Source organism: Anser brachyrhynchus (assembly GCF_964034855.1).
Source record: "Anser brachyrhynchus genome assembly, chromosome: 5".
In the NCBI taxonomy this organism is placed as follows: domain Eukaryota; kingdom Metazoa; phylum Chordata; class Aves; order Anseriformes; family Anatidae; genus Anser; species Anser brachyrhynchus.
Genome location: NC_137699.1, coordinates 4,414,764 through 4,438,711, shown reverse-complemented (window position 1 = coordinate 4,438,711; position 23,948 = coordinate 4,414,764). Strand labels below are relative to the sequence as shown.

Below are 23,948 nucleotides of genomic sequence, written 5' to 3'. Positions count from 1 at the left end.
TTAAAAATACTGCAGACTTTGTCAGAATGTCACAATTGGAAGCTTGGGCAAAATTACTGAACACATTTCAAAATGTGTATTTTCACATATCCATAAAGACAGCTCAATTCTGAAAGGTACTCAGCAGTTGCCACCACGATCTTCAAGTGCTGTCCTGAATGTTCCCCAGTTGTTACAGCCTGTTTTACTGACGGATGTTTAGAAACTTTAGCTAACTAAGCTGGACAAGCTTGGTCCCTGTAAATAAAAATCCATGCTCAGTATCACTTTGATAAAGTTTAGTCCCAGTTCAGAGGCACCCGTGCTTCTACTTATAAATTGCTTATATTTCTTTGGCAGAAATCTTATCTAGGTGTAAAAAGTATTAAGTATGCATATAAAGCATGACATTATTATACCAGTAATATAAGGCTGAATAAAAACACACAGTGTAAGAAGGCTTCTGCAGTACTTTTATACTCCATTTCCAATAACAGAATCATCTAAATCTGTTAATTGAAAAACATTATAAAATCCCCACTCAATTCCATATATGTGTTTTGTGTTTGTACGTAACTTCAAACTGAGAATGAAATGATTCATTTGTCTTTGAATCTCAGAGTGACTCATAACATTAGTTAATCACAAGTCACACACTATTGCATATATATGTATTTCCCCATAGCCAAGATTCTCAACTGTTGAAAGTACTGGCACAGAACTGTACATGCTAGGACATGTGAAGAAAGGCAAAAATAGCATGTTTGGTGGGTCACATAATGGGTGTGCATGTACATGCGTTAAGCAACACTGTCAAGGGTGCTTGTGTGTGTGTGTATGCACACGTGTGTGTACACGTGAGCCAGATCAAGTGACAGGAGAGGACGTAGGGTGTAAGGCTACTGAGGAACAAACTTTCTTGCCAGGCTTTGTTCTGTGTGCATCTTCCTAGGAGAAACATCCCCCACAGCAGCAGAGCACTGATACCCACGTCTTGCTGGATGTTACGTGTAACATGCTCTTAACTGGCACTGACAAATGGATTCTGCAGACACACAGAAATCACCAAGTTTTTCAGGCAGTGTATATGAGATTGGTGCCAAGAGGAGGAGTACAAGCCAGAGGACAAGTGAGTGAGTCTCACACTAGAAGTACGGGACCTGGTGTGCCTACATGTCAGCTGTATGCTGAGCTGGTGCTAACTACTTCTGCCCAGTTCATCTCATTTTTCCAAAGATGCTGCCCACACATTTGTGTCTTCTTCCTATATTTTCTGCTCTATGTGTGAAACCAATGTCAGTTTCTGTGCCTTCTCTGATGCAGTACACTTTCTGTTTAGAAGGATTTTTAAAATCCATCTCTTGCATCTGAGTATTGCTCACTACTCCCTCCCCGGCTCAAAACGCAACATTAAGCTTGAATGTTCTTTCTGTTAATTCTGTGCATAATGTGTATTAAGTAAAGCTTACTCTTTTCAGACACAATCATTTTCCTTCCAGCAACACAGAAAATAATGACAGAAAATGCCCTGCTTTAGATGGCACTTGTAACAAAACATTTCTATAAATGTAACCTATGCAAGCTACAACTTAAAAAACAGCAAAGGCTGCAAAGACTTACTCGTTACTAAACAAATATTTTTAATATTCAAGTCAACTTGAACACTGAGGAAAAAAAAGCAAACCACACTGAATAATTAATGATGCTAACAATACTCTGTGCTATACTTGGCAATGTTATAATAATTGAAAAAATAAAAAACAGATGGAGAAAACCTTAAGAGCATTTCAATTTAGTAAATTGAAGACTAGACTGGACATACAATGCAAACATATTTCAAAGCTAAGTGAAATTTGTAAAGAAATATTACTGAAAGCAAAATTAAGCTCTTGTAATCAAAAATGCTGAATAACAAACAAACTGTGCATTAAAATTCCCGCAGCAAAGGTGACATATGGCAAAACTATAGCTTTACATCTGGTCCTCTAGGCCCATCAGCAAGCATACTCCAGAAATTACAGCAGCAAGCCTCTCAGCTTCCATTTGTTTTATGTGAAGATGCCATGCCCCTGGAATACAGGGCAAAGACACTAGTCACTCCTTTACTGTTTGTACATGTGTTTTCACAGGCAGAAGCCCCGCAGAATCTACTTTCACTTCTGCACAGACAAATATGTTTAAGGCAGCACTGTGATTGCTTGGATTGCACGCAAACCTAGCGTGCAAAGGGATGTTGCTAAAGTTGCCAAGGTGGGCAACTCAGAGAGCAGGAATTAGAAACAACCACATCTTAGGTAATATTTACTTGACGCTTTTAGTTGCAACATCTCTGGCCGTATAAGGATAAAAATATGCAGAGCTCTATGCTACTGAACCTAAATCGTGTCTGATATAACGCTCACTCATTTGATGCCAACTGTGGGGCACTAATGTATAATATTGCAACGTAAAATGTCAACATATCTTTATAGAAAAGGGAGAGAAAGAGTAGGGTTGAACCACACCTGAAAGTTCAACTTCTGTATTTTGGGACCTTTTGGCCCTACAGTTACAAATGACACATGGATTTCACTAATGATCTATCCTATCATTAACCTAAGGACTGTCTTTCACGTAAATTCTGGGTGCCTCGAACTGTTCATCAACAGAATTCAGAAGTGTTTTGACAGGACTGCCATTGGTTCTCTACCTTTGGAAAATCAAGGTGACATATGCACAGTATCATGGTCACTGTAGGAAGTCCAAACAGCTAGGTTCAGACACAAGAAGAAAACAGCCGAAATTGTTTGGCAATTTTCCAAGTCATTACATGAATATTTGAGTAATTGGATGTATGCTTCACGAGTTGCACATGCTCAAAATGAGAAGAACTCATCTGGGCTGACATTTTTACCATGCTTAATTTACACCAGCATTTTCCATAAGGAGCTACTGGCAAGAAGATCTTTAGGCCCCAATCATAGAGGTGGAACCATTGTTCACAGCTCCCCCTTACATGTTTCAAGCTTTTTGTGACTTCCTGCAACTAGATGTCTGTGTTTCAGCTGAAAGACACTAGCCAGTGCATTTATAGCAACTGAAATGGGTTCAATGAGTACAGCCTTTCCAAGACATGCTATTTCCTCAACCCAAAGCCATTTTTATTCACTTTGTTGCTTTTCCTGACACCTTAGCCAACTGTCCTCATCTTTTATCCCCTTCCTATTTATTTCATTTTCAGGGAATCCTCATGTCCTAGATTACAGTGGTAGAAGGCAATTGAAAGTGGGAGCAGAATTAGTTCATTTTATGAAGAGTTTTTCTCAACACTAAAACAGTGGGAATGGCTAAAATACTAAAGCACTAGATTTATGCTAAATAATTGTACATTAATTTACAATGTTCTGTAATGTGATGAAATGGTGTGAAACTAAACTTCCTGATTCAACTCTACTTAATCCAAAAAAGATTTACAAGAATGAAAATAACACCCTATACTTAATTAATTTGAAGTGTTCTGTGCTTAAAAAGCCACAATTAAAAAAAGAAAGAAAAAAACTTTTTTTTTTTTTGAGCAGAATACTTTAACAGAGTCCAGAAAGATAAAACATGAGCAAGGTGAAAACCAGTTATATCTGGCAGCAGTAGCTATAGCAGCATATCCACTTCTGTACATAGGAGGAATTTAAAAATTAAAATACGTTGGTATTTGTTACTGTCATAAATGCTGTTGAACTACCCAGTGTTTAAATTAATAATTTAAATGTTTGCCTAATGAACTGGACTTGATTACATTAAGGCATTCTCAATTTATTCTGACAGATCATCTCCTGAATTAGAATACAGAACCAAAATGGTTTATGGATTCCTGGTCAAAGTGTTTACTGAGTGAATATTTTTTCAATGATTAAAAATAGCTCTGTTCTAAAGCAAAACTGCTTAAGAAGCAATGAGTGATAAACTTAGGAAAAACGAAACCTAATAACGAGCAACTGCAGAAAATTCCCGTCTTTACCATCATGTGAGCTCGAAACTGGCAGGGGAAGTAAGTGGCAACAAGAAGTGACAAGTAGTGGAAGAGACATGCTACCTTTGGCAGCTATTAAAAGCAAGTTAAGAGGTTAGAATTGGCTGATATATAACCCTTAAAATCATACAGGAAGAAAACTGGAAGCTAAGAAAAAAAAGGAAAAAAGAATAAGCCGTAGATCCCTGTCATGTTACTAAGAAATCAATGTACAGCTTTGTTTCAAACCAATAACACAGTGAGACAAAGTGAGCCTCAGAACTGTACCTAATCTTTATTATTTTATTAGGCTAGTTCAATCTGTTATTCACTGCACTGAACTGGGCAGCTTGTTTCCTAGGTGGTTTAAGTATTGGACTAAACACCTGACTAAAGTAAGATTTCACTTCATTTCAGAGCAGTTTACAAACATCACAAGACCTTGAAAATGCCATGCAGGTCTTCGATTTTATAAAGGAATGAAAAATTTTCACTAGCCAGAAATGAATTTTCATAATGTATGTTAACACTGTTTTCCATCCAGTTATCTGTTTTATCTATATAACAGTGTATTTTTGATCAATCTCTCTCCTTTGAACATTACAGTTCTTATTTTTTTTAACACGTTTAAACATCGAACATGCATACTAGGACTGGGGTGAAGGAAAATTACAAATGGAAAGCGAGGAGATGAGCAACAATCACTCATTAGCCACGTTAGTGTTAGGAATGAACATGCCAGTGACATGATTGTAGCTAGGAAGGCAAATGTGGATAGTTTTGATTTTCAGGAAAATTATTTTTTAAAATGATTCTTCAAATATTTTAGATGCAGGGAGGGTAGCAGTAGGACATAAGTATGCAAAACTAAAACAATGCAGAGAGAAAATAATGGCATTAAGAGAAGTCAACTTCATCTCTTGTCTTACCAGTATTTTTTCCCCAAGCTTTGTATTTTTACTGTGTGCTTTTCAGAGAGAACAGCATCCTTATACCTCTGTTAAGTGTTCACAAACTTATGCAACTGTCCACATTAAGTCAAAACAGTGAGTCCTCATTAATTCAATCTTCATGATAGTTTGAGTCATTAAAAAACAAAAAAGAAAAAAAGAAAAAAAAGATTACATTCCAATTTTATCCTTTGTGAACTTTTAGGAGAAAAGGAAAAATGGTGCTAATATTGAGCCACAGCTGTCTTTCCACTACCAGACAAGTAGCCATGTATTCTCATACACATTTAAAAACTGAGATTGCGTAGGGAGGTGGGGAAGTATGCTGGAGAACTTTCTGTACAAGAACATGCCACCTCCTACTCACATTTTCTGTATCATTCATCATTCCCAGCTCTGAGCTTATTGTGGGTTTGCAAAAAGGAAGCTGTTCTCATCATTAATAATTTTCCTAGATATTTTCATCTGCATATTTCTGTGTCCTTGACAAAGAATTCAGTCAGAGCACATCTCTGTCAATACCATGCTGTCAATCTGGATAACTATCATTCAGGATCTGCTAAACTGGTGATGGCTACTCAAATATTTCACTACTGTAAGACACAGTAACGACCATTTCATGGAGACAGAGATTAGGCCAAATTTGGCTCTGGTTGCATTTTATCTCACTGGGGAACCTGACACATGGTGTCTTATCTCTGGCAGACCAAGAAAACAGAGCAGAGAGGCACCGAGAAAGAGATTTGGGTACTGAAAATTCCACAGAGATTTGTACACGTCAGAGCAGAAGAGTTTCAAAGCATAAAAGGTGCAAAACATTTGTGACTTGCATGAGGCCAATTCATAATTTTTAGCCTCTAGGCACTCCCTTACCACTTCTGGGATATTCTCAGACTTTAACTCTTTCTGCTTGTTTGTGCATGGGCAAATTAAGTTTACCTTGCCTTCAAGTCGAGTCTGGAACAGATGTTCTGCTAATGTTCATAGACATTGCAAGCATGAAGAGCTTTTATCTGCAATCATCTATACAAGCAGAAAGATGGCGGTGGGTTAGGAATAGAACCAAAGTTACTTTCCCTAGTTTAATTTATTTACATTAATCTATTAGAAACATCAATTATGATTTTTTTTTCTTGAAAGAACTAAACTACATTGTGTTAAAGAGCATCAACTTTTGTCTTCTCCATTACTTGTATTTTTACATATCTCAATATTATACTCAGTTCTTTGACTTGCAGCCCAATTCATCACCACAGTATTTTCCAAACTCTTCCTAATCACCTCAGAAAGAGTGGATTTTTTGAACAGTGATTTTTTGAAAATTTTACACAGTGATCAATCTGAGAAAAAAGCAACAACAAAGAAACAAAAACAAGCAAACAAAAAAAACCCACAATGCTTAACATACAGGGAGCAATGGTTCAGTTAACATTTATTTTAAAGTTAAGAGCTACTTCTGAATGACAAAATTTGTAGCTAACACTGAATGCTATACAATGATTTTTATATTTCCCCCTAAGAAACTTATAATAATTTGGAGACATGCAACATTTTCTGTGAAAAAATGAGGAACTCTTGGATGCTTAAAAATAGTAACTTCCAGATTTTAAAAATTGCTAAAATTACTCGCAGCAAGAGCAGTCATTTAAGGATTTGTAATGCAGAAACGTTGATGGTAAATCATATGAATAGAAACTAAATATGCATCACTGATAGGTAACCTTTTACTTACAGCAAACAAACAAACAAAAAAATAAGTTTAATCAGACAACAAGAATTCAGTGTATTTAAAAGTATAAGAAAAGCCACAAATAACAACATAGAAAATGGAAAATCTGGATACTTTTTATAGAGAACTTTGACATGTCTTGGGAACTATTGTTCAGCATGAGTGGAGATTTATCACAGAAATGTTTACTATTCAGTTTGCAAGAGGCCAATGCAGTGTTTGTTGCATCTTAACGTACAAGGGTATCAAGGAATAGGACATGCACACGCACACATACAGATATTAATACATGATTTCAACCTTCTATTAGCACAATTTCATTGGGAGCATTCAGTTTATCAGCATAAAACTAGATTAATGCAAAAGTAAATCAAGAAAGTATTACACCACAGTTTAATAGTGTTGATTATTTCCTTTTAGTTTAAATGAAAAATGGGTATTTTTTAATGAAAGTACTGTTACTTTGGGGGTCTAACTTTGGAGTCTTTCCCTTACCAGAATACAAAATAAAGGATGTCTATTGCTTGCAGGATGTGACCTTTATTTCTGGCATATTTTCCATATTAAAAATAAATAAATAAATAAACATTCTAAACAACTCATTATTATTGGTTTTATCAAAATATTCCTCTTATTTTTAATTGTACAGATAGCTAGCTGATGAATAACTACCATTATGAGATTACAATAATCTCATTACTACCGAGTCAATGGCAAAACTCCAGCTGACTTTAAATGAGTCAGCATTTTGCCTGTTCCTGCTGATTTGCTGATATCTATTTGTGGCACAAACTATTCATTCACACAATAGATAACATCTATTAATCACTGGCTAATCATAAAGGTATGATTAGAGAATTAACATCAATAGTACAACTATTTTATTTAGTTTAATGTTTTCTTACTACTTAACTATACAAATTCTTTGGAGAGAGTTTTGCCACATAATCAAACTAAAAAAAAGTGCTGTACAGTTTCAATAGGAGTTTTACTTTGGTTAGTCCCAAAGTCCAAGTCCAGCAGCATGTATGACCAGGTTTTTTAAAGCACTGTGCACTCATTACCTTCCAGCTCCACACTTAGTAATGTTGGAGATTAAAACACGAAACAAAACAAAACAAGAGCTGCTTCTAACTACCGGTGAACTCAAGGTATTTGAGATGTGAGCTGATGGATGACCTGGCACTTCTAAGAGTCTCAGTCTCTGTACATGGAGCTCAAAAAACACTGGCATGGGCTGGTGAAATTTTGTGAATAATCGTGATTATTCGTGATTCGTGATTGCTGATTGAGCACTTCTGATAGAAATCAACCAAGCCAGGTTTTCAGATAAGCAAGAAACAAGAATCAATAAGAAACTAGGCTTAGAGTGTTCTTCTTTGACAGATTTTTTTTCCATCCAACTTCATATTCTCTGTACACTCAAGCTCCCATGTTTTAGGTGTGCAAGGAATGCAAAATCAGAGCTCTGCTGTATTCTTTCCTATTTATCCTCCCACAATCAACCTACTGAAACTCTGCACTGCCACCATGGTGCCTAAACCCTCTCTCAGCCCCCTGTTTTCCATTTCATCAATGACAGTGCTATTTCAAAAGCCAACTCAACACTGAAAAATAATACAAACAATTTACAAAGGCATACAAGTAAAACTGAAACGTCTGTTTTCTTCTTTTGTTTGTAAACTGTGTTCAGTATATTCTCGTAGTTTATAAAGACACAATGCAGAACCAAAACTTCTCAGTTTAAGCTTTCAGTTTAGATTTCTTGTGTGGACTCCCCATCATACTTAGTTACAGAAATGTATACTGCACTTGTATCTTCATCTGACTTGATTATCAGTTTAATTTATTTTCATAGCACGTTGCAAAAGCTTCTGCTTGGGCACGACAATTTAGAAATTCTATTTGTCAGTTCCTTTCTGTTTGATATATGCATAACTCAAAAGTAGCAAATACTTGGCCATTTTTTAAGCTTCCCTTAAAAATATGATGGCATCAAAACTGTATATTCTTCACTACCCACTGCCACCTACTGCAGAATTAGGAGCAATGCAAATAGACCTACTTTTGAGAAACTGAAGTTGAATTGTAAATATAAACCAAAATGCTTAGTGTATAATCTATGCAGATATATGCAGCCATATATATGCATTATGGACTTTTTTAGACCTGAATGGAGTAGAATGGTAAGAATAACGAATGGTTAAGCAGTGTTAGCTTAAATGTAAAAGCTAATTTTTTTCTCTGAACAGGTGGCACTTTTTTCCATACATAATTAGTTGTACTGGTTCTAAAACATTTGTATAAATTGTTGGGTTTTGTTTTATGTTTATTTTCCAATTTAAAAATCCTTTGAAGTAGTCACCCTTTCTGTGCTTCTTTAGAATTTAATGCATTTGATCTCTGAAATGCAATTGCAAATGTGAAACTACCCCAGCTGAGAGAGAGGGCTTGTACAGCTGCTCAGCCATGTCTTTTCAGCAGTTGAATTACTTTCTAGGACTTAATGTCAAACAGCAGAGGTTACTTTGGCCCCACATACATGTAATTTTAGGTTTATTTTATGTACTCCAAGAAACTAAAACCAAATTTGCTGAGAGTTAAACAGACAGCAATTTTAAATGCATTTTTAGGTTGTCAGTGTTCCAACTTTATGCTTTCTGAACTGTATCGGTGCAATTAGCATATCTGTCTATTGTAATAATGAAAGCTTATTTCTCTTATAAATTTTTTTTGGGGGGAAAATGATTTAAAATGCAAATTGAAATTTTGTGGCAAGATGGGTCTCCCTAGACTTCAAACCTACAATCTATATTATGTCCAATATTATTTTACTCTTCAAAAACATGACAAATTATTTCATTTCCAAGTCAGTACTTTTCTGTAAGAGGTGTATTCTGCCAGATACAAGGACATAAAAGATTTCTGTTTCTGGGCTCTGTGTTGGAGTACATAGCCATTTTGACTTTTTGTAAATGGCTTTGTTTTTAACTGCTTCTCCAGCATAGAAATTTTAAAGGAGATTTTATCTTGCACATTTAAGAAAATGGTATGTCTTATTGCTCCTAACAGTGATCGTCAATCACATGAAGAGTATCTGCATTAAAGCTGCTTCTTGTACTTAATGACTACATGACTACATCACCAGTATCTCAGGTAAGAAATTGCTGTAGACCATAGCCTCTGACTACAATTATTTTTTTTTTTAAATCCTTTAATGTGGAAGATAAACTATTTGTTTGCTTACATAAACAACTAGGTCTTTAAACAATACTTGAAGGGATGGAAAGGATATGTTATAAATACCCTTTTTTAATGTTCATGATTTTATGCTTGTTATGACTATAGACTCCTACAGGTTAAGAAGTAAATAATCAAAACATTTCTTATATTAAAGATTTAAAAATCAGTATATAAATTCCAGTTGCAATTTCCTCTCAGACTGAGATTTTTGGTTGGACACAAGAAAAAGGAATTATTTGCATGGTATCATGCATGACACTAGTTTTAACTATCAGAATTCTGAGTATGTGGCAGGTACACACTTTTGAGTAAAGAGGTTGTTCTGAACATAAATGTTTCTTCTATTCAACAAAGCAGAACTAATAAAGACTATTTAATAGATTTGAGTGAGTAATGTTAAGACTACAGTAACTTGAAAGAAACAAGAACATGTACACTAAAGCTTAGTCCCTTTGGGCTCAATGAAAACTTTCCTCTTAACATCAAAGAAATCAGGATTTGGCCTTTATGTCAACATTAACCCCTGTGCCTTAGCTTTCCCACTAGACTAGATCTGCTGAATGCATGTGGTAACAGTATACATCTTTGTGCTCAACACATCAGAAAATTGTAATTTTTACCTAATTGTAAGGTAATGACCTTGCATGAAGCTGGATTAGTTTTAGTTACTGGGGGCATCAAAATAGTCTTGCTTTATATTTTGTATTATTAATTTATTGTATTTTTCACAACACTTCATGTAAAGCAGCATATAATGAGCAATACTGAGTCTACATTCACACAAATAAATGACTGACATACTCAGATTCACAAATTTGCCATCAGGAGGAGTGATGGGTTCCCTTCTCTTTCTGGTGAATATCAGTGGTAAAGGGTTATACATTCCACATAAACATTGTTGGAGTCGCTTGCTATTCTATTGTCCTTTTCATGAAATGTGACTAGAATGGCCAGACCTCAAGACAATCTCCCTCCTTTTCCTTTCTCTTCACAGTCTTCCTCCAGACACACGCCCCACTCCAGAAGCTAAGACTTGGCTTGCCCTGGAGACTTTGGCCTGTTCCCAGTCTCCTAACAACCTTTTCACTCCATCTCTGATTGTTTTATACAGTGTTGTTGTAACAAAATGACTCCTAAAATAAAGCAAAGCAGCTTGGGACGAGGACTGTTTCTGTGGTGGAGTGCAATTGGTGAAGAATTCTTATCCTTACACTGGGAATGGAACTACTCCAAAGGTACACCTTTGTGAATTACACCTTTCTGAAGATCACAGCAGCTTTTTTGTCTGCTCGCTATCAGTGAAAGTAAAATACGATGACTAGTTGTTCTTGTGCAGGTTGTTGCCATTGACTAAGCCAAACATTTTATTCATCCTCAATGGTCAATCAGTGGTTGCAAAGAAGACGTAGGGAAACTCACAGAACACCTTTACAAGTGTGGATAAAGGACTCTATCCCTTTCTTTTTAATTTTTCCCTGGTACCATGGCTATTCACTTGCTCTTAAACCAGCCAATAAGATTCAGATGTATTTCTCAGTTCCATGAACATCTACTGTCTGTGGCATACATTTCTGCCAAGTTTGGCTACTTAGTTTATCCAATTCTTCAAACAAATTTCATCTCTGAAAGAAATTACTATACTCTCTCAAAGCTGAATGAATTTTAACAAGTTTGTCTTTTAAAGAAAATCTGAATGTGTGTTTTACTGCTTTATAATCATCTATAGATATAAATGTTAAAAAAAAAAAAAGAAGACTTAGAGGGGAAAAAAGCCTTATTACATACCAGTTTAATTTAGATTCAAATGAAATAAATTTTGAATTTACAGTAACAACAAGTCTGCAAAAGTGTTCGTAAGTTTAGCAGAGTTGTTTGAGGATCAAGATAATTACAGTATACAGGATAACATAAAATATAATGTGCTGGCATCCTATGTCTATTCAGCTAATCTTCATCCCTTGACAGATGTTCAAACACAGTATTTTCATAAACTGACTTAAAAAATGGTAATTCACTTAATAGATATAAACAGCATGATAAAGAACTCAAAGTATATATATATATGACCATTTAAATTATATTCCATGCAAAATATCCTTACGAATGCAGTGCAGTCTCAAACGTTTGTGGATTATACTCACAGGAGACGTTAACTAAGTTAAAGATCCAAGCACAGAGGCAGCAAAACAAAATATTTTATGAAACAAGCTAATAGAAACTACAGTGTCACCTCTAATAACCAAATGACAATGAGTTTCATTACATTTACTCTTGGATCCTTGCTTCCAAAGGCTTTGGCAATCAAACTGAATTTACCTCCCACATCATTTTGAGGACTTAATTTTGTATACAACCTTACAGCTCTGGGAAGGAATCTGGTACTGTACACAGCCAGGGTATACTGTTATTTTGGGGTCTACATTTCAATTCACAGAACAGCAGCTGCTATTCCAGTTGATACTCTAACATGGAATATCTAGGAATGGGAAAACAGACAATAGGCTTGTCTCCCAGACTTGTCTTGAGTACTTGTCTATGTGAGACACATACAGAAAGCTGCCCCCTGCCCTACAAGAGGGAAATACATCCTACGTCTCATTTGATGAGCAACTGAAAAGCTGAGCTCAGGTGAAATTGTTTGGCAAACATTTTGGGATTAAGTTCTCCTCAGTTCCCGCAAAGCTTCAAGAAAGACAAACAATAACTTATCAAAACACTCTGGGTTGTTGGGTTTGGGTTGTGTTGTGTTTTGTTTTTTTTTTTTTTTGCTGGTGTCATTAGTTTTCTTTTAAATAATAAAACAACAGAACAGCTACACTTTTACCAAAAAATTAATTATAGTTGAATTCCTATTTCTGAAGTATTGTTTTTCTTGCAAAATGCTCTATTGATCCTAGTTTGTAACTTCAGATATCTTAGTTCATTCATCTCTCATCTTCAAAGGCATTCTGTTTTTTGTTTTTCTTCTCTATGGCAAGGTTAACTATAACACCTTATTTAAACAGACAATGCATTTTTCACGTTGTTTAACAAGACAAATGTTATTTTAAAAGCATGCACCCAGTTCTGTAGGTGACATATGCTTGAGTATGAAATGCAGCGGTAGGAAACAAGAAAAGACTTATTACCACTTTTTTGCGTTTAACTGATTTTAAATTGGCTTTAGCACAGCTCTTGTCACTACATATATACTCAAGCATTCTGATGGCTGCAGTAATTTCCTTCTGAATTTTTGAAGTTTGCATAGGCTGATGTAGCCATTTTGGTAACTGGGGATCACATTTCAGGGTTGCCTCTTTCTTCTTTGAACACCCCACCAGAGGCTTAATAATAGAGTAACTGAAATTACCAGTTGGCAATTGATTTCTGAAAGTGCCAAGTGAACTTAGAATTTCACACTCCTCATGACCAGGCCATATCATAGCTTACTGCATTTTTCTCAGGAGTTAACTCCCTATAAATAACATTCTGCTCCATGAATTGTGCTACTTGCAATGCTCTGTTCCTTTCCTTCCTCCACTTCAAACTTTGTGCATAATCCTAGGCTGACCTGTGCATGAGATGTTTTTTTTTTTTCTCTCTACTCTGAAGTTACTGTCACCCATTTATGAGGACTCATCTTAAAAATTTACATCCTCCTCATGACTAAAATTGAGCAAATTCATACACAATTCTAAAAGCCAGATATGTAATTAGCCTGCAATAATGGCATTGCCAGAATTTGTCCTCCACTACTGACTGCAACCTAACAAGGATTATTCGATTGCTGCTAAACTAACAGGTTTAGATTGAGAACCACAAAATAATTTAAGATAATATCTTCTACCAATTTAATTGGAAAAGAGACACCAAAACAGCTTAAGACCTAAATACCTATGAAGATCTTCAGTCAGGTTCCTGAACTGAAATAGAACCTCTTGTTTTAAACTGAGGTAACCTTCTAAGCAACAAACATTGGGAAAATTTCAAGGATGACTCTGAGACAAGGGCAAGAATTAACAAAATTCGGCTACAACCTAGACATTTTTCTATGATGTGGAGAAAAATTTCTTGGGAACTAAATAACATAACCCTTGTTTCTGCTGCATATTAATTTTCTTCTTCAATTAGAGGAGAAAGCTTTCCATGTCATAACCTTATAGGAAAATAATACCCATCATTGGTTTAAATCAGTGAAGGCTGTTACATGTAAATTGTTTGTACACATAAAGACTCAGTTCAGCATCTGTGTAGTTGAATTTCAGGTACAGAATGGAGACAAGATTAGAAAAGGGCAATTAATGTGAGCATAACAGGTAAGCAAGGGCCATTAAATACTAAAAAAATAACAAAGCAAACCACAAAAACCTAAACCAGGTCTGAGTTTGACTTCCATCTTAGTCTCTGCCACACTGTTGTGGATTCGATCTGATTATCTTTTTAGACTTACTTAACGTGATTATCCAAAAAAAAATACTTTATATTACATACTGGAAATCTGCTCATTTTAAAAAGGATTTTTCTCAATGGAAATCTGCTCACTTTAAAAATGATTTTTCTCAACAATCTATGTTAATAATATAGTGTTGTTTTTTTTTTTTTTCCTAGTAAAGCTCTTGTGGTTATTAAAGTATTGACTATAGCAATACTGAAAGATGCATTTCATGATAACATGGAAAAAAAAGATCTGAGCCATTAAAAAGGCGTAAGCATATAGTTTAGTTCAGGAAAATCAGAAAACTTCTAAAAACTCTTGGATCTACTTTTCATTCTCCAATGAACAGAACACAAACATGCACAGAAGCTCATCTTTAAAGCACTCCCATGTTTGCTGTTTGCCCTACAATCCACAGTTCCAGTCACCTGTTCACCAAATACTTAAAGTGTAACTATTCAAAATATATCTGCCCTTCCATGTGAGCATCCTGTCTGCATGCACTGTGACAGTGGACCAGAGAGTGTGCTTTGCTGAGACCTGAGCTTGATGTAAAGTGTTTCTGATCTCAGTAGTTCTAATCAGGTGATAATCTTTTAACAGATGTGAGACTATTACCCCCAGCTAAAGGATAAATCTAGATTTAGCTATTTATCATGGCCAGCTCTAAAAGGAGCTGTCTACAGAATGAGTAATAACAGCAATGAAAACTGTAGTTGTTCTAGCCTTCCCTTTGAATATTTGTTTACTAAAACACATACCTGAGGGACATGGCATGTTTTTAAAAAGTTGCTTTTCTCAGATGAAAGGGGTAGAGAACTGAAACTAACTCACAGCTTGCAATCATCATTCATCCTGGAATATAAATGCATGGTTGGTGGCTGGCAGTGCTATGCAGTTCAAAATTCAAAACTACAGTAAACCGAGTTGACAATGAAGTAAACGTTTCCTGACAACTAAAATCTATAATACTGATGAAGTGCATGTATGGTTGCAACTTACAGAAATAAATGCATTACATTGGAAACCTTACACAGTTTCTACTAAAACACATTATCAGCTAGTCTACCAGAAAAGCATGGGCCTCATCAGCAAGGACGTTACACGTTCAGTTTGCCAGTGGATCTTCTTCTGGAAGCAGGTTCAAGCAAACTTGCCTGTTTTCATACTGTTAGTCCTAATTACAACCTGAAATGCAGAGAACAACTTGAAGGGAAAACGAATGGGGGGAGTGGAGGGAGAACAGGCCTAGTGCTTTCAGCGTTTGGATTGATTTGTACAAATCTCTTGGTACCTTTGCAAAGGATTTCTTGCCACTTTCAACCTTCTAGCATATGCATATCAGGAGACTCTGAGAAGCCAGCCGGCAGTATGGTGTTCAGGGGTAATTACCGGTCAGGAATCAGCGGCAGCCCTAACAGCCAGCTGTTGATTAAAGACAAAATTCAAACCCTGTACAGAGAGTCTGCAAAAGAACTGTAAGACACTTCAGCTCAAGCCCCAAACAATGTAACTATGCATTTTTAATGCCAGATATTACCACAGCCGTCTCTTTTGTAAGGCAAACCTCACGCTTTCCAAAAAGATTTTATTTTCTATCAAACTGGCATAAGAACCAACCAGAAATACTTCATAAGTACTAATATGCACTGAAGCACATTCCAGACACTGATTGTCAGCATACATAGAGAAGACATTTTAATTTACAGGCTCTTTTGTAAAAGATTTAGGAATCAACCATACATAGTAACAGCAAGGTATAGAGGCTGTTTACCGGTCCAGGGATAAAACCATGCATCTGTAACTGATGGACACAAGAACGTTCTGCTGAAAACTATATATTAAAGTTTTATGTGCATGAAGCCTGAGAAAGAGGGATAAAACACTGCATTAATGTTATAGATTAACTTGACAAGACAGCTGATCCCATTGTGCTCACATTAAGTGAATACAAGGTTCACTGAGTGTTAACACAGAGAAGGAATTATTTTCTGTAGAGACTGCTCAGATAAATTCTGGTCAAAGTATTATTACCCTTGCATGTAAAAGTAATCTTCCAAAATTATGTAAAAGTTATATTTTCAATTTTCTTTCATTTTTTTTCTGACACCGATCAGATTAACTGGTATTTAAAGTCTGTTTTTATAGGCATTTTAGTGATACTTAATACCATTGCACAGCTAGGAAGTCAAAAGCAGAAAAAAGAACAGATAATTGTCACAGGTGAGACAAACTAAACGACAGCCTCCAGGGGATCTGGATACAAGGGTTCACTTAAGAACCAGCAAGATGAGAGCTTTTACCCTGCTTAATTATTTCATATGCACATGCTCACTTGCTTAGTGTCCCAACCTTATGTTTACTAGTTCTTAACTTCTCCTCCCAGCTGAGAGAGCCCTGCTTGTCCAGGAAAACTGGGCAGAAAGTCATGCTTGTTTGTATGTGCAGCCACAGAGTTACCAAGGGTAGGTGTTAGTGGCCTGGATCCCTAGACACGCCCCATCTCTCTGATCTCCAAGGTCTTCCCACACTTCCAGCATCCTTCTTCTGGCTGACATCTTCACCTTTTTTTCCAGACCACTATTTCCTTTCAGGATTCTTTCTCTAATTACACCAGACCTTCATTCCACAACCCTAAGCCCCCAGTTTTCCCAGTCTAAATAGTCTATCTGCAGAAGCACAGCATATGATCAGCCACCTTATTAGTGTTCTGTCTCAAGTCACTTTGTTAACTGAAGAGTTTGGAACTTCAATTTCAGCTGAACATATACTCAACTATCTGCCACCTATTAGCATTCAAAGTTTAAGCTTTTTTTTTTTTTCTCATAACAATAATATGACTAAATAAACTAGTAAAATAATCATGTGTATTACCAGTAACATTTTAACAGCATACTTGAGAAAATTTCTCTTTCCTACAGTGTAGTTACCTGGATTTGTAATAAAATATTGTTTTTCTAAAAGGATGGGCTTTTTACCTAAACCCAAAATTCATTAAATTGTATTAATCATTTTTCAGAATTTGTATTGCATCATAGTAAGAAAATAACAAAAATCATCAGTAAAATTAGTTAAGTAAATTAAGTGAGTATAAAACTTTTGAATAGGTCAAACAATAAAGAAAATTGACTTTTTTTTGAGCACGTTCTTTTGGGGATAGGTGTTACCACTAGCTAGGCCACCTGTCAGGAGCAGATTTTACGTAACAGCTTGTTAATTCATACACTTATTCACAGAGACACTTTCATAGTAACAATGATGTAAATTATGTCTTTTTGGATTATTGTCATCCCTTTTGGATATCACACATGCTTATGCTTAATTTTTTTTTTTTTTGTGTACACAATCCAACAAAATTACACATGATTGTGCAGTTAGGAATGAGCTGTTTTTGTGGTTACTAACTTATTTTTTACTAATGCTCCCTCTTGATATTTTGAGAATACAATTGGGAAAGAAATTATCACATAAACTTAGAGACAGCAAATATTAAAAAAATAATAATTATTAAATTATTCCTAAAATTGTTTTCCCATAATTTTAATGAGAGGTTGGCATAAATGTGAAGCCTAGAAATTAAAACTGCACAGGAAAGTTAAAACAAGAAAGCAGAATTTTGAAACCGTAGAGAAGTTAGATTTTAACTCAAATCTGTTTACTGTTTTGTTCCAATGTTTGGGCTAATTTACAGGGCAATATATTTTCCATAAACTTAACATTAAGTTTTCCCTAAACTTTCCCTGTGGTCAGATCCACGAGTAGTATACTCTGATGAATTGTGTGTAGCCTAATAATGCAAAGTTGTAATGCAATTGGATTTCATGGACTTTTTCAGGACTGCACTGTAAGCTGACTGCTACTTAAAGAACCAGTATGACCACACTAATAGGTCCCCAGGGGATCTGGTTTTACCCAAGGACTGGGCTAGCTCCAGAAGGGACAGTTCTGTAGAAAATCTAAGATTTCATTAGAGTCTAGATAGTAAGTCAGCAATACTGAAGAAGAAAAATGAAAGCACTACACTTGCTTTCTTAAAGTGCCTCATTTACTGTGCTGTTGTACTGGCCGGCATGGTACATGTTCCACTTAACTGTGCATATCCGTACTTTTGTCATTTTGTGACAATCTCAACACCCATTCAGTGCTTTTGGATATTATATGTTGGTCATATTTTTGTGACCAGACACTATGAGGACTGGAGGAAAACCCCAAAGACTGAAGGAAAGCAAGTGTCATTCCTATCTTCAAGAAGAGCAAGAAGAAGGACCCAGGGAACTACAGTCCAGTAAGACTCACCTTGATCCCTGTCAAGGTTATGGAGCAGGTAATCCTAGAAAGCCAGGCACAAGGACAAGAAAATCTTCAGCATGGATTCGTGCATGACCAGATTGATAGCTGTGTATGACAAAAAGACTGGCCTGCTAGATGAGGGGACAGTATCCCATAAGATAGAGAAAAGTTGCTGAAATATGGGCTGGATAAGTAGACAGTGACATGAGCTGAAAACTAGCTGAATAGCCATGCCCAGAGGGTGGTAATCAGCGGCACGAGTTTCGCTGGGGGCCAATAACCAGTAGTGTACCACAGGGTCAACACCAAATCCAATCCAATGCAACATCTTCATTAATGATCAGGATGACGGGACTCAGCACGCCCTCAGCAAGTTTGCTGATGACACAAAAATGGGAGGAGTGGTTAATATACCAGACGGTTGTGCTGCCATCCTGAGGGACCTTGACAGGCTGGAGAAGTGGGTTGACAGGTATCTCACAGGGCTCAGCTAGGGCAAGTGCAACCTGTGGAGGAACAACCACAGGCACCAGTATACACTGGCAGTCACGCAGCTAAAAAGCAGCTCTGCAGAAAGGACCTGGGCATCATGGTGGGCAACAACTTGAACACAGGCTAGAAATGTGTCCTTGCAGCAAAGAAGACTAATGGTATCCTGGAATGCATTATAAGTAGTATTGCTAGACAGGTTGAAGGAGGTGATTCTTCCCCTCTATTCAGCACTGGCAAAGTCACACCTGGAATAATGTGTCCAGTTCTGGGCTTTTCAGTACAAGAGAAACATGGGTGTACTGGAGAAAGTTCAATGAAGGGCCACAGAGATGATTAAGGGGCTGGAACATCTCTCACATAATGAGAGTCTGAGAAACCTGGGACTGTATACTCTGGAGAAGAGAAGGCTCAGGGGAGAATCTTATCAACGCATATAAAATCCTGAAGGGAAGGTGCAGAGAGGATAGGCTCTTTTCAGTGGTGCCCAGTAACAGGGCAAGAGTCTATAGGTGCAAGTTGAAACATAGGAGGGTACATTTGAACATCAGGAAACAGTTTTCTATTGTGAGAGTGCCCAAGCACTGGCACAGGTTGCCCGGAGGGGTTGTGGAGTCTCCATCCTTAGAGATACTCAAAAGCCACCTGGATGTGGTCCTGGGAAACTAGCTCTAGGTGTCCCTGCTTGAGCAGAAGAGCTGAACCAAATGACCTCCAAAGGTTCCTTCCAACCTCAACCATTCTGTGATTCTGTGAATGTGTGAGAAAATAAATGAAAACTAATACTGTCATCCTATTGGACACAAACGGTGAAAATTAAAGTCACCAAGCTCATAGAAATTCACAGATATTTGAGCTATTATAGAGTAAATTCTATGTTAGGTTCAATCGAGAACTTTAATTTGAAAGCAAAGATAACATGCTGGCCTGAGGCAAAGAATAGTTCAGTTCTGACCCTCAGCAACATGTTCATAGGTATAATACTAGATGAAACTTTTAATCATTTAATGTCTCCTTGCTGCTTCTTACACACAAAATATAGAAAACAATTCACTGTGTCAGAGGACAATTAGGCTTCATCTTGCATCAATAAAATATTTTTATATAAATGCACACACCATACACTTGATCTATTTGAACAGGAATAGGATAACATCCATTTTGACAATGTAAAAAGTCATGAATATATGAAATCATCAAGCAATACAGTGCAGAAGACCACAGAAAATCTAGCAACAGCTTAACAGTAAAACGCATTTCTCCTTACAGACCAAAATAGAGACCTCATTATATTTTTATGTCAAAGACTCACTACTGGTTGCTCAGTAGTAGGAAAATATTTTTTTGAGATACAGAACTTGAGATTTTTTTGAAAAGGTGGTTCATTCAGTATACACTGATCCAAAATATGAAATTGTGACTTTTTCTGTCTGGCTTGTTGCTCTCTGGTTTTGTATATCTTTCAATGGAAATACATAGTATATTTTAATGATGAAAATAATTACTTTTAGTCCACATCTGGGTTCACAGTATAGCATCACAGTTGTACTGGTACAAAAGAAAGAGAAATGGAACATGTGGTTATCCACGGAAGCTGCTTAATACGTGACTCTTGGCAAAAAAAAAAAAAGTTATGTTCAGGACCCTACAGGTTAAGGTCTGGAAGTACCTATTTCTCTACTCTGACTATGCTTACAGCCAAGAGTGATTAAACCTAATTTATGCAGAGTTCAGTATTTAAAGTAGCCAGGGTTTAGGTGCTTAGCATTTCCATGAAGAATATCCAAAATGGTACTTGCTAAAGTGTTAGGGGTGTTGGGAACAGCATTTTGTTTGCTGCTTTCTGCTCCCGTTTCTCTTGCAATAATCTGTTTGTCTTTGAGGCAGAAGCACAAAGGAAGCATTTAGGACAAAAAGCAATAAAGCTGTGACATTCTTCTCTACCTTGAGCAGTCTACTTTATGTATCAGGGAGGCTTATTTCTATGCAGAATTCAGGTATAATGGATACAAAATCTCAAGAAACCAAAATAATTCCTGCTCAAATGGGAAATGCCAGTGGACTTACTAGAAGAGCATTCCAAGAATATCAGATGCGAATGTAAGCAATTTTTCCAGAAAGTAAGGCTGCTGCCAGTTCTCACCTGCACCATGTAACCAGGGTGAAAATGTGTTTCTAATGCTCCCTTCTTTGAATGTGACTTTGCAGGCTAGGCAAAGACACACCAAGCAGAAGCTACAATGGTCTCATAATTAAAGAGGAGGAGGAAACAAGCTGCCATAACCTTTTTATCTGCAGCTACTTATGCTCCCTAGTAGCAGACAACATCTTAAGTTTCACATGGTCAGTTCCATTTCCCTTAATAAAATCTACACAATAATGAAAAAGAACTGTGGAAAAGAATAGGCACAGAACTCCATGTATAAAAGTATTTGTATACAAATGAACAAACTCAAGATATATGTTGGACAAAGGTCAAAAATGTGAAGAGAAATGATTTGACATTCATAACAACATACAATCACAGAATTATTCAGCCTGGAGAAGAGAAGGCTGCAGGGAGACCTTATAACAACCAGTACATAAAGGTGGCCTACAGGAAAGCTGGGGAGACTTTGTTCGGGAGTGTGGTGATAAGACTAGGAGTAATGGCTTTAAACTAAAAAAGCATAGATTTACATTAGAAATAAGGAAGATCTTTTTTACTCTGTGTGTGGTGAGGCCCTGGAACAGGTTGCCCAGAGAAGCTGTGGATACCCCATCCCTGGAAGTGTTCAAGGCCAGGTTGGAGGCCTTTCAACCCAAGCCATTCTATGATTCTCTAAGTATTCTAAACATTAATCACTACTGTGAAAAGGAGGACATCAGCATCACTGGATTTACTTTAAAAAGAAAGAGCAAGCTCTGATCAATTCACTGAAAGAATGATTGTAAGTCACCTATTCTCAGCAAAGATCATGTATCATAGACTCATAGAACAACTTGGTTTGCAAGGGACCTTAAAGATCATCTAGTTCCAACCCCCCAGCTATGGACAGGGATGCCACCCAGTAGATCAGGTTGCCCAGGGCCTTGTCCAGCCTGGCCTCGAAGACCTCCAGGGATGGGGCATCCACAGCTTCTCTGGGCAAAGATGTAGTCTACGAATCTCAAGAGAACTGAGATCATCTGTAAGCCTGTTAGTAACTATTTTACTGACTTGGGGCTTAAAAAAATACAATTTATTTGACACTCCATGTTTACATTCAATTGTTGTAATTTATTACATTAGTCGTTTTTAAACCATGAGTTTTAATTTATAGCATTAGTTGTTTCTTTAGCCATGCGTTTCAATTATGATATGCCAGCCTTTCTCACTCAGTGTGGGAATACAGGCTGTCTGGCTGTTCTCAAGACATATTTGTGACTTTGGTCAAAGTCAGGGTATTTTATTTCCTTAAAGATGCCAACACCATTCAGTCATTAAATGAATTTTTAAAAAGTCAGGGCTTTCACTACTGAAATGTAAACAATCATTGAGTATAAGGAAGTAGCAGCTTTTGTAATTAAAATATGGAAGGCATCTGCATAAAATGGTAAATTTGGTGCTACTGTGAGACTCCACTGATTCTGGTGGAGCTGTAACTCAAGACACCATCAAAACATTTGGCCCAAAATCTTCATCCTAATTCTATTGTATTTCATTAAACAAAAAACATTTCAACCTTCTAGGTCACTCTTACAGAGAATTGATGATGGTCTGTGCTTAATTATAGAATAGTCTGACATAAACTTATATCAAATCATTGTATGTCTCTGTTAACTAATGAGATAGAGCAGATACATTTACTTCACTCTCTTGATTTTAGTCAGATGTTGGAATAAATTTTTAAAGGAACTGCTAAAGTAAATAAAAGCGAACAGTTGACTGATAAGGCCATCACTGAAGAAATCCTTTAGGAATATCAGTGCTGGACTGGGTGGGACATCACTTGCAATTCTGACCCATATTTGGCATAATAGCTAATCCTTTCCCTCTCTTTGAAAAATTAAGCCCTTATCAATCTACCATGAATTTAATTGAGAAAGAAAAAGGACTGGGTACTATGCAAAGACATAACCTTGTGAAATAGAGATCTTCAGATATAGACATTCACCTGTCAGTAGTGGCAGGGGCTAATTTAGTATGTTTACTGATTGCTTTTTCTAATTCTAGATTGTTTCAGTTATGTCTTGAGATAAGTGCTAGAACTCTACAGCATGTGTCATTGCTGCTGTGTTGCTTCAGCAATTCACCAGAATTAACTTGTAGCTAATTTTTTTTAATATATATATATATAATAGCATCATTTCTTTGTTTCTGAACAAAAATGAATGTACTGCACAGTAGCACACACTCTCCTATCATGATCTTCCTTTTTTTTAGGCTGGAGATCATCTCACTATTTAGATTTGAACACTTTGCACCTTGGCATAGTTTTACACAGCAAAATTTAATAGAAATAAATCCATTATAAAGTTTGAGGTTTTTTTTTTCTTTAGTTTGGTTGTTTTTTTAATCCATAGGAAAGAAATATTTTAACAAAAAAGTAACCATGAAAACAGTTTTATTTCCAGAAACATCTGAGAGAAAACGTGTTTATCAGCCCTACTGAGTATTTATAAGCTAAAATAATTAAAATACATTATCAATTAAAGAAACAGATGTAGATGTGGGAAAGGAGTATAGCATATGTTTAGAATTATGTGAGCATGTTCCTATTTGTGAAAGATACTTTGTCAACATTTTTTCAAATGTAAAGCCAGCATTTCATCCACAATTATTAAATGTGGCACAGTCAGAAAAAGTTACTAGGCAAAAGTCTTATTCAGTAGATCTGTTCTCCATAT

General features: G+C 36.4%; 1 long non-coding RNA gene across 1 annotated transcript in view; it reads right to left on the bottom strand.

The window, feature by feature from the left end:
• Positions 1 to 1,604: 1,604 nt before the first annotated feature.
• The window catches only part of LOC308196643, a 69,760-nt gene continuing 47,416 nt past the window's right edge, over positions 1,605 to 23,948 (bottom strand). Inside the window, exons 3-4 of the long non-coding RNA XR_013952318.1 lie at positions 5,854 to 5,937; positions 1,605 to 2,048 (exon numbers count right to left, since the gene is read on the bottom strand). This is a non-coding gene — a long non-coding RNA (uncharacterized lncRNA). The remainder of the gene's footprint in view (positions 2,049 to 5,853; positions 5,938 to 23,948) is intronic.